Source organism: Tyto alba, unplaced genomic scaffold (genome assembly GCF_018691265.1).
Source record: "Tyto alba isolate M040663 unplaced genomic scaffold, T.alba_DEE_v4.0 Super-Scaffold_27, whole genome shotgun sequence".
In the NCBI taxonomy this organism is placed as follows: domain Eukaryota; kingdom Metazoa; phylum Chordata; class Aves; order Strigiformes; family Tytonidae; genus Tyto; species Tyto alba.
The window spans coordinates 11308547-11318548 of record NW_024881301.1 but is presented as its reverse complement, the minus strand read 5'-3'; positions in this window follow the sequence as shown (position 1 = coordinate 11318548).

The window sequence follows — 10002 nt, the reverse complement described above, 5'->3', positions numbered from 1 at the left end:
ACTGCTTTGCAAAAGTTTTATTCACCACTGTTTCCTTCAACACCTGCAAATCTTCATGGTTTGTGGAACCAAAAATTCAAATTACCCTGTAAACTGAGACATGCAGAAAAAGAGGACACCTTGTAGATCAGTAGGGAAAGAGCTACAGATATGTACAAATATAACTATATGCAAAAATGCAGAAATGCTGATGTCTGCACATGCGAACCTTGACAAAATTCCACCCCATTTGAGTCTTCCTCTGTCTGTCTTCACTGTATTTTTGTCCTGGTTGGGGCTGGCCTAGAGCTCCCGTTGGTTTGGCAGTGGGAGGAGCTGCAGCACCCTGAGACCCCAGGGGCTCCCCAGGTCCCAGTGCCCTCACCTGTGTGCGGGGGCGGGGGGAGCACAGCTGGAGGGCTGGGCTCCGATTGGCCAATATCCCATGTCATGTGACATTGTGCTCACTATATAAAGGCAGGAGAGGGCTGGGAGAGGCTGCTACTTCTGGGAGTTGCTGTGGTGCCTTTGTGTTTGGGATTGCTGGCTGGGAGCAGGTGGGTGTTGGTCGGTGGATGGTGAGCAGCTGCATTGTACATTACCTGTTGATACTGCTGTCAGTGTAATATTCTGTTACTGTTATTAAACTGTTTTTATCTGAACCCACGAGTCTCTCTTTGCCCTTCCAATTCCCTCCCTTTTCTGAAGTGCGGGGGAAGGGTGGGTGAGCGGCTGCGTGGCATTTAGCTGCTGAGTAGGCTCAAACCACAACAATTTTTTTTTCAGTAACAAATGTTAACTTTTTCACTATGTTTGACCCTGAAGTATCTTTGTGAGTATCTATGAAAGGATGCAACCCTCCTTCGTTACTCCCAGGCACCCCAATTTTGTCCAGGGCTTCTTTTCCCAGATTAACAGAGCTGAAAATACCCATGAAGAATAGGGTTTCTCATGAGGAGAAAAGGAGAGAACTGACTCACAAGTCAAAGTGAAGGTGATCTTTGAAAGTGAGGTAAAAAACAAGACCAAAACTAGTAAAGAGATTTGGAAAACAAGTCATATCTTTTCAGACTAGTAGGAAGCAAAGGTTTTTGTCTGTGATACTTCATTTGGTCTGAAAAGAAGACTGCAAAATAAGGAATACAGAAGCCTTCCAGTACCTACGGGGGGCTTACAGGAAAGCCAGAGGGAAACTTATACAAGATCAGGTAGTGAAAGGATAAGGCATAATGCATTTAAACTGAAAGAGAGTAGGTTTAGATTAGATGCAAGGAAGAAATTCTTCACTATGAGGGTAGTGAAGCAGTGGAAGAGATTGCCCAAAGCATCTGTGGCTGCCCCCTCCCTGGAAGGGTTCAAGGCCAGGTTGGACGGGGCTTTGAGCAACCTGGTCTAGTGGAAGATGCCCCTGCCCATGGCAGAGGGGTCGGAACTAGATGATCTTTAAAATCCCTTTCAACCCAAACCATTCTGATTCTATGATAGTATGGGTGCAAGCATTGCCCCACAGTCATCTGTACATATAGACTGTCAATGCCAAGTTGCCCTCTACTAAATACATCCTGGACATTGTTTATGGATATCTTGGGATAGGGACTTTTCTGAACAGGCAGTCTGGATGAGGCCATGGGATCTGTGCAAAGGATGGTGGTTCACTGCTGCCCTCTACAACTCTTCAGGACCTAGGGCTGCCTTTGCTGCTCCAGCCACAGAAGAAGGGACAGAGAGTGGAAATGTCCTTCTCCTGAATCTGTTTAAACAAGTATGATTCATTAACTCTTGGAAATGAAGTTTTCTCTTAGACTAGAGCTGCAAAAAACTTCTTCCCTAAACCGAAACCTCTAAGTTGTGTAATGCTTACATTAAGACTCCTGCAAAATTTCTAAATTCACAACATTAATTTTAATATCTGAGTGGGTACATAAGTTAATTCTTTATAGAGGTAAGACAAAATGGATATGGTGGTTGATACATTTCAACATTTTATCTGTTCATGGTGAATACACTTCCTAGTCAACAAAAAAGATGCTAATAACTGCATCAGTGAAGCTAAAGTAGGAGGCAGTATTGTGCATAATTTTCTAGATGTTCTTAATTTTTGCCTAGAAAAAGTTTTTAAGTTTTGCATTTAACTCCAACATTTATTAAAAAAAAAAAAAAAAAGTTATTTCAGTAAATGTCATCTGTAAAATCTTCCAAGTAAAAATGGTCAAGGTAACAATGCTCTTTGAGATTCAGAAGCATTCACTTATCTCAGGTAAGTAGTCAGAGAAAAGAGCCTTTGTTTATAGTCAGCAATGACATTTGAACCAATTATAACTACCTTTATATATTTTTTTTTTCCCAAAAAACTTTCACAGATCCAAGGGAATTTTGATTAAGAAGAAAAAGAAGATATTTGTCAGAGCTCTGTAACTATTTCCACTCATGACTTCAACATAGCACTACTAACAAACAGTGTCGTAATCAGCACGGATCCTCGCTCAGTTCTCTGCAAAAACACTATAGTGTTTGTTTACGTGTTCAGGCAGTTTTGGTGCATGTCTTGTTTTATTGGCAGTTCTGAAAATGGCACGTTCTTTAGCGATGACACACTCTTGGATTTCACCCCAAAAGTGCATCAGACTGCACAGGATGTGTTGTTATCTGCTCTGTAGCACAAAGACAGTAAATTAACTGTTATCAGCCAGATGACTGACAGCTAAATTGAAAGCTTTAATATAACTTTATTTAATTGGCTATATTTCTTGATACCTATCTTTTCTGATATTGCTCCCATAATCAGATGTGAGAAGATTAAGTCTGTCAAAACAATAGGGGAAATTATTGTAGATAACAAATATACGACACTCCATCAGTGGAAAGCACTTTTCAAACTAATGCCCTGTAGTGTGTATTGCACACATTCACAAGCCCTCATTTCATGGTTCTATAAATGTATTTTATCCTATGGAAAAAAAAAAAAAAAAAAGATTCACAGCTTTCTCAGATGTGCCAGCAATTTCTCTGAGTCCTTGAGGAGCCTAAAACCATTGTATCTTGAAGTGTAATATTTTTACGAATGCACAGAAAATTTGAGAGCACATTTAGAACGGCTGTAGATGCATTTTTAGAAGGATTTTATGACTTTTCATTACAATTGGATTCCTTATAAAAAATGAATTTCAATGTGTACCTGAAGCTGAAAATCCTAAATGCTCTGAATATAATTTGGGAAAATTACCCTTTCAATCAAAATCAATAAGTAAGGAAATCCAATAGTCAGAAAAATGCCAAATTCAGTCATTCACTGAAGACTAAATGATGTTTTCAGTGCATGTCTCCCAGCTATTAGCTTACTGAAAAAAATCATATACTCCAGTAATATGTACTAGACTTTTATATAGATGTCTGTCTAAGAATTTACAAATTTCACTGAAAGTTTCTTATTACTACTGTAATTCAGGATGTAGTTATGTCACCTGTCATGACAAGTACAATGCTGGAGCAGAATCCTATGACATGAATACGTGTTAATATATAAAAGTCTCTGTCCCACTCTTTCAGAACATCTGTGTTATGTTTTATAGCAATACTGATACACGCTGTCTGCACAGATAAAAGATAAAAAAAAAAATGCAACTTGTTACATCAGAAATGCGATCTTCTGCAAAATCCAACTAAGCAGAGATATTATGGCAATTAATTACACTAAGGAGGCCTGTTATTGCTACTAGCAATTATTTCTGGGTGAAAAGTTGCTTCTGGAATTACCCTCTATGACAGAGGTTTACTACTTGGTTTACAAACACACATTGTGTGGAGAATTGGCAGCAATAGTTTGTGGTAGAACATAAATGTATCATGAACAAGTCTGTACCTTCTGTAATATAATATGTTTTTAGGTTGTCTGAGATACAGCCAGGAATCACACAGAATTTTAGAGGGGCCACTCCTTATACCAAAGAGAGTAAGTAGGAAAGCATCACAGAGTCTAAGGCAAGGATTCCATAGACCAGAAAGTTACATTTTTACTTAATAAATATTTAAGACAGCTTTATACAAGGTTATTTAACATGGCATATTTTAGATCAAATGTATGCAGACTTTTCCCATGTAATCTGCATCTCTTATTATAATGCTTGCTTTCTTATTTCTGCACCCTTTTGTCATATTTTATGTTCGTGACAACATAAGATGGTGCCTTTCATCAAATTATCTTTGCCTATAGTTTCTGTTATTTGTGTCCTACATGGCCAAGTACATATATGCCTGCTTCATATGTAAGTCTTGACTTTCTTTTTTTTTTTTTTTTTTTTTTTCCCCTCCACTGGCAGTTGAAAAAACTCCAATCTGCTTTCCTATTGGTTATATCTTACATCATAGTTTGTGTGAAAAAAAAAAAAATTCTTTTGTCCTATCTGTCCCCTAAATTATGAGTTAATCCACCACTATACTGAAAAAACATTATTTGTGTTTTCAGTTCATGGTACATTAAATGCTGCAGTGACATCAATCACTTGACTTCATTGTGCCATCCTCAGAACCATAAATGAACCAGATTTCAGCTGCACAGACCTGCAACCTTGAGTAAGCTTTTTCTGTACAGGAACACAAAAGAAGACCATTATAAAGTAAATTTTTGTAGAAAATAATCAACAATTAGATAAACAATTTTATTAAAAAAATGAAAGATAGATTTGTAGTTTGATGTAAAAATCCCTTAAACCTATGTGCTGATCATCATTAGCTCTGACAAGTTCATTGGGCTACATTAGATAATCTCATTAGCCAAGCAGTTTACCTCAAGTCACAGATGCTTTTTGGAAGGATAAAACTGATAATCACTTTTTGGTTGTAAAATTGACGTTGAGTATAAAGGTATGTAATTTCCCTTAGGTCAAAAGCTGAGGATTTCTTGTATGTTTTATAATGTTTTTGCTTTGTTCTTCTGGAAGTAAAAAGCTAAAGGTTGGCAAAGAACATGGGAATTTAAAATTAATAATGCTTCTTCTTCTCAAAATATTTCTGTTGATTTTGTAGCCTTGTACTTGATAACTCATAAAAACAGTAATAATTTCAGTGCCAAAGTGCAAAGAAGTAAAACCAGCCTGAGGTAATGATTTTTCCGAGCTACAGATACTATAGATGATGAAATACTTGGGGGGGTAGGGAAATAAGATTGTTGTTGGCACGTGAGGGCACATGGAGGACAGTGATTAAGCTCAGGAAGAAAAGGGAAGATGTCAGACATTTACCATCATGCAACACAAGTGAATAACATTTAGAAAAACAAAATGTTTATGTTGCCCCAGGATAGCTCATCTTTCAAGAAAATATGGTAAGTGTGACAAAATTAGCATTTATCTTGAAAATGTCTTCAGTGATGGTTGGCACAATTTTTCTTTACTTCACTCCTCACTCTTCTTAGGACATGTTGATTTTCTGAAATGAAAGAAAGATCATTTGAATATGATCTCTTGCATATGGATTGTACAATGGGAGGGGAAAAGAATCTTATTCATGCAGGTATCTTTCTGACTTCTTTTTGTAGTCCTTGGTACACTTTAATTAGATAAACTTAATTGGCTTTACTTCTTCTGAGTTATGAAAACATCCTCACAGATCCACTGCAAGTGTCTCCACATAATACTGCTTCCTACATTTGTGCATTAAATCTCGAGTATCTTGGGGTAGAAGCTGGAGTCACATCTGTGTCGTGATAAACGTCCATAAGTTTATGGGTGCTTTGTACACCGGCCTGGAAGGGAACTTAATTTTCTTGCTGAGATGAAGAGTTGTTTGTGCAATGAGGTTGGTTCCCAGTGCTCTAAAAGCTGGTAACAAGCATTTATGCAAAAGAGACACAAGAATGGCTGCTGCTTTTTTATTCCTGTGCAATGAATGTTTCATCACCAACTATTACAAAAGGTGAAATGTTTACAGTCCTGTTTGGTGTTGGTAAGATAAGCAGGTCTTAAGTTATGGGAGGAATCAACCTAAGCTTTAATTCTAATGCTCTATATAAATTTTTAGCTGGAGAATACTCAGTTCTGGACAACTATAAGACAAATTGAACCTAAAATATCCTTGTCTATGGCTAAGTGGTGTCAGGGAACACCATTGGTATTCTGTGCTGCTGAACAGCTAGAGTGGTCCTGGCATGGGAAACAGTGCCAGCAATTCACAGCACAGCTAGGGGGTTAGTGTGGGCCAGGGCACTATCCCCAAAAAACAGTTTGGATGCTGCCAGCCACTTCTGAAATGTAAAAGAGTTTAAAATACGTATGGGCTGCTCTGTACCAGCCTCTCTGTGCTACGGAGCATACTGTGCATGTTAAATTTATTAGTATAAACTGCGCTTTTCTGTTTGTTGTTGCTTGTAGAGGAAAACAAGGGACTGCAGAGACAGGGGGCATGCCACCATCACCTGTGTCGGGGCCACCTGTGGCAGTCTGGCATCAACCTTTGCAGCACCATTGCCTGCCAAGGCTGAGGTGAGGATGGCCTTGGTCAGGAATGGCCTTGGTGCTGTGGGCCACAAGGGCAAGTGGGGTGTGAAGACATCCTTAGTGTGGTCATTGTCACCACAGCAGGGACAAAGGCAACTGAACTACACTTCACACATCCCAGCAACACAGATATCTGGAGCTGATCCAGGCACTATTCTGGGCCTTATGCCTGACATCTCTTCCTTTCACTTTTTTCCTTTTGGCTATAAAATTAACCACTGGCTTTTGCATGAATTTGTGGGTCCAAGCTGCTAGAAACCAAAGCGAGTTTTGTATGAGCAAGTCTGAGCTTCAGTAGCATATGGCAGTAATATCTTTTTAAGAGAAAGACTCATTGAATCATAGAATCATTTAGGTTACTAAGGACCTTTCAGATCATTGAGTCCAACCTTTAACCTAACACTGACAAGTCCACCACTAAATCATTTCCCTAATCACCACATCTACACATCTTTTAAATATCTCCAGGGATGACAACTCAGCCACTCCCGTGAGAAGCCTATTCCAATGCTTGACATTTTTGGTGAAGAAATATTTCCTAATATCCTATCTAAATACAGCTTGGTACAACTTGAGGCCACTTCCTCTTGTCCTATTTCTTGTTACTTGGGAGGACAGACCGACACCTACCTCACTACAATCTCCTTTCACATAGCTGTAGAGAGCAATAAGGTCTCCCCTCAACCTCCTTTTGTCCAGGCTAAACAACCCCAGTTCTCTTAGCTGCTCCTCACAGGACTTGTGCTCCAGACCCTTCCCCAGCTTTGTTGCCCTTCTTTGGACACACTTCAGCACCCCAATGTCTTTCTCGTAACAAGGGGCCCAAGACTGAACACAGTATTGGAGGTGCAGCCTCACCAGTGCTGAATACAGGGGGACAATCACTAGCTGGTCCTGCTGGCCACACTATTTCTGGTACAAGACAAGATGCCATTGGCCTTCTTGGCCACCTGGGCACACTGCCGGCTCATACTCAACCAGCTGTTGACCAACACCCCCAGGTCCTTTTCCACCAGGCAGCTTTCCAGCCACTCTGCCCCAAGCCTGTTGTGTTGCATGGGGTTGTCGTGACCCAAGTGCAGGACCCGGCACTGAGCCTTGTTGAACCTCATACAATTGGCCTCGGCCCAGCTATCCAGCCTGTCTAGATCCTGCTGTAGAGCCTCCCTACTCTCAAGCAGATCAAAACTGTCATCTGCAAACTTACTGATGATGTGTTTGATCCCCTTGTTCAGACTGTTTATAAAGATATTGAACAAAACTGGCCCCAGTACTAAGCCCTGGGGAACACCACTTGTGACTGACCACCAGCTGGATTTAACTCCGTTCACAACTCTGGGCCAGGCCATCAAGCCAGACTATCACACATCTAAGTGAACGTCTGTCCAAGCCGTGAGCACAAGAAGAGAATAGTCTCCTCAGCCTTCACATCATATTAGTTTGCACATCTCCCCACCATCTCTCAGACCTCTCAGTTGGATGTCTTTGGACTTTTACAATCACTAATCCATCCTATCATTTACAGTGACTATACTTCAGGTTTATCTCAGAGGCTTATGAATCAGCCTCATAAGTTCACCTACAGTTTCAATTCCTCTTGTAGCATTGGTGTGTACCTCCTCCACATAAAATAGCCAACAGTGTGGAAACTGTTTTGACGATATGTTCAAGGACTACCCTTCAAAATGACTGTTCTTATAAAAGGAAACCTCAGCAGCAAGATGTATAAAGTTGCAACAGGAATTAATTACAGTATAGAAAGTAAAAAACCCTCTCATAATAATTGAAAATAACTAGAGAATGGCTATGGTATTTGCTGTATGAACATGACTTGACAATCTGCCCTGATGAAAGGCTGAGAGCACTTAGACAAGATACTTAAAATTTCTGCTGATCTGATGAAACACGTTTTTGTTAATAGATTAAGTGATACAGGCTGCAGGACACCAGACAAATGACTTGGCTGAAATATTGCTAAATGCCTTCTGAAAGGCATATATTTGAGATAATGTCTCTGGCTGGGAACAAACAATTCACAGTAAATAAAATCACTTTCTAAATAGTTGTGATTCATTGCTAGCAGGCAAACTATCAAAATTACATCTCTGAGAACTTTTTTTTTTTTCCACAGAGGGCTTAACACTCCTGTAGTTAAAGAACAAAACATTTAGGGCTGTGCTTTGTTACCACATATTCATGTTTCTTGCATCACGCAGGGATCAAACTTCACACATGACCCTGCAAATAACACACATATGGAAATCCAGAAATAAATACATGTCATGTAACACTTGATGATTACTGAAAGGCTTCACTGAAGAGCTATAAGGTGTCATACCAAGACCTCACAAAATCTGACTGCTCTTCCTTCCATGTCTCTCCCATCTCATTTGCACACTGTGGCAAGTTTTGGCACCTAGAGTCATCTGGCCTCAGTGTTATATCTGTCCGACCTATCCACTCATCCCATGTGTTTGTAATCTGTAGTAAATTAACTTTCGTTATTGGCAGAATTTATGAGCTGGGACTAGTCTATCTTTGTAGTAGAGACTAGGTGAATACTTCTGCGGCAACGTACTATGCACAGTTTTCTGAGGGAATAAAATCCAAAAAGTCAGCCTAGCCATTTTGGAATACGTGATCAAAATTCCTTGGAAACAATCCATAAAACTACTGGATCAAGTACTATTTTTAGGGTCTAGTTTTGGAAAGACCTTTGAGCAGTGTGCTACCAAGCTTTGCATAGCCTATGTCCATTTTCAAACTTGATTTAGGCACTAAAGATAAAAACCTGTGTTGGGTTTGCACAGCAAGGTTTTGGTAGCTGAGGTGTGTTGCAGGGTGTTGTGGTTTGAGCCTGGTCAGCAGCCAAACACCATGCAGCCGCTCACGCACCCTCCCCCACTTAGGAATGGGGAGGGAATCGGAGGGGCAAAGGGAGACTCGTGGGTTGAGATAAAAACAGTTTAATAAGAGTAATAAAATAATACGGTGACAATATAAATGAGTAATGTACAAGTCACAGCCCCCTGACTGACACCCACCCATTCCCTGACAGTGATCCCAAAACACAAAGATGCCACGGCAACAATCCCGGAAGTGAGAACACGCCTTCCCATCCACTCCTTCCTTTGTATGGTGAGCATAATGTCACATGACATGGAATATCGGCCAATCCAGGCCCAGTGCTCGAGCTGTGTTCCCTCCCTGCTTCTTGCATGCCTGTACACAGTCAGGGTATGCGGAGCTGGAGGGTCTCTGAAATCTCAGTGTGCCATCAGTACGCCTCCAGCTACCAAAAATGAACATGAACTCTATTCCAGTCTGAACTAGGACATAGGGGTGGCTTCTGTGAGAAACTGATAGAAGCTTTCCCTGTGTCCAACAAACCCAATGTCAGCCAACTCCAAGACAGACCCACCTCTGGCCAAGGCCGAGCCCATCAACAGTGGTGGTAGCACCTTTGTGAGAACATATTTAAGAGGGTGGAAGAGAAAATGGCAGTCAGAGAAAGGAGTGAGAATATTTGAGA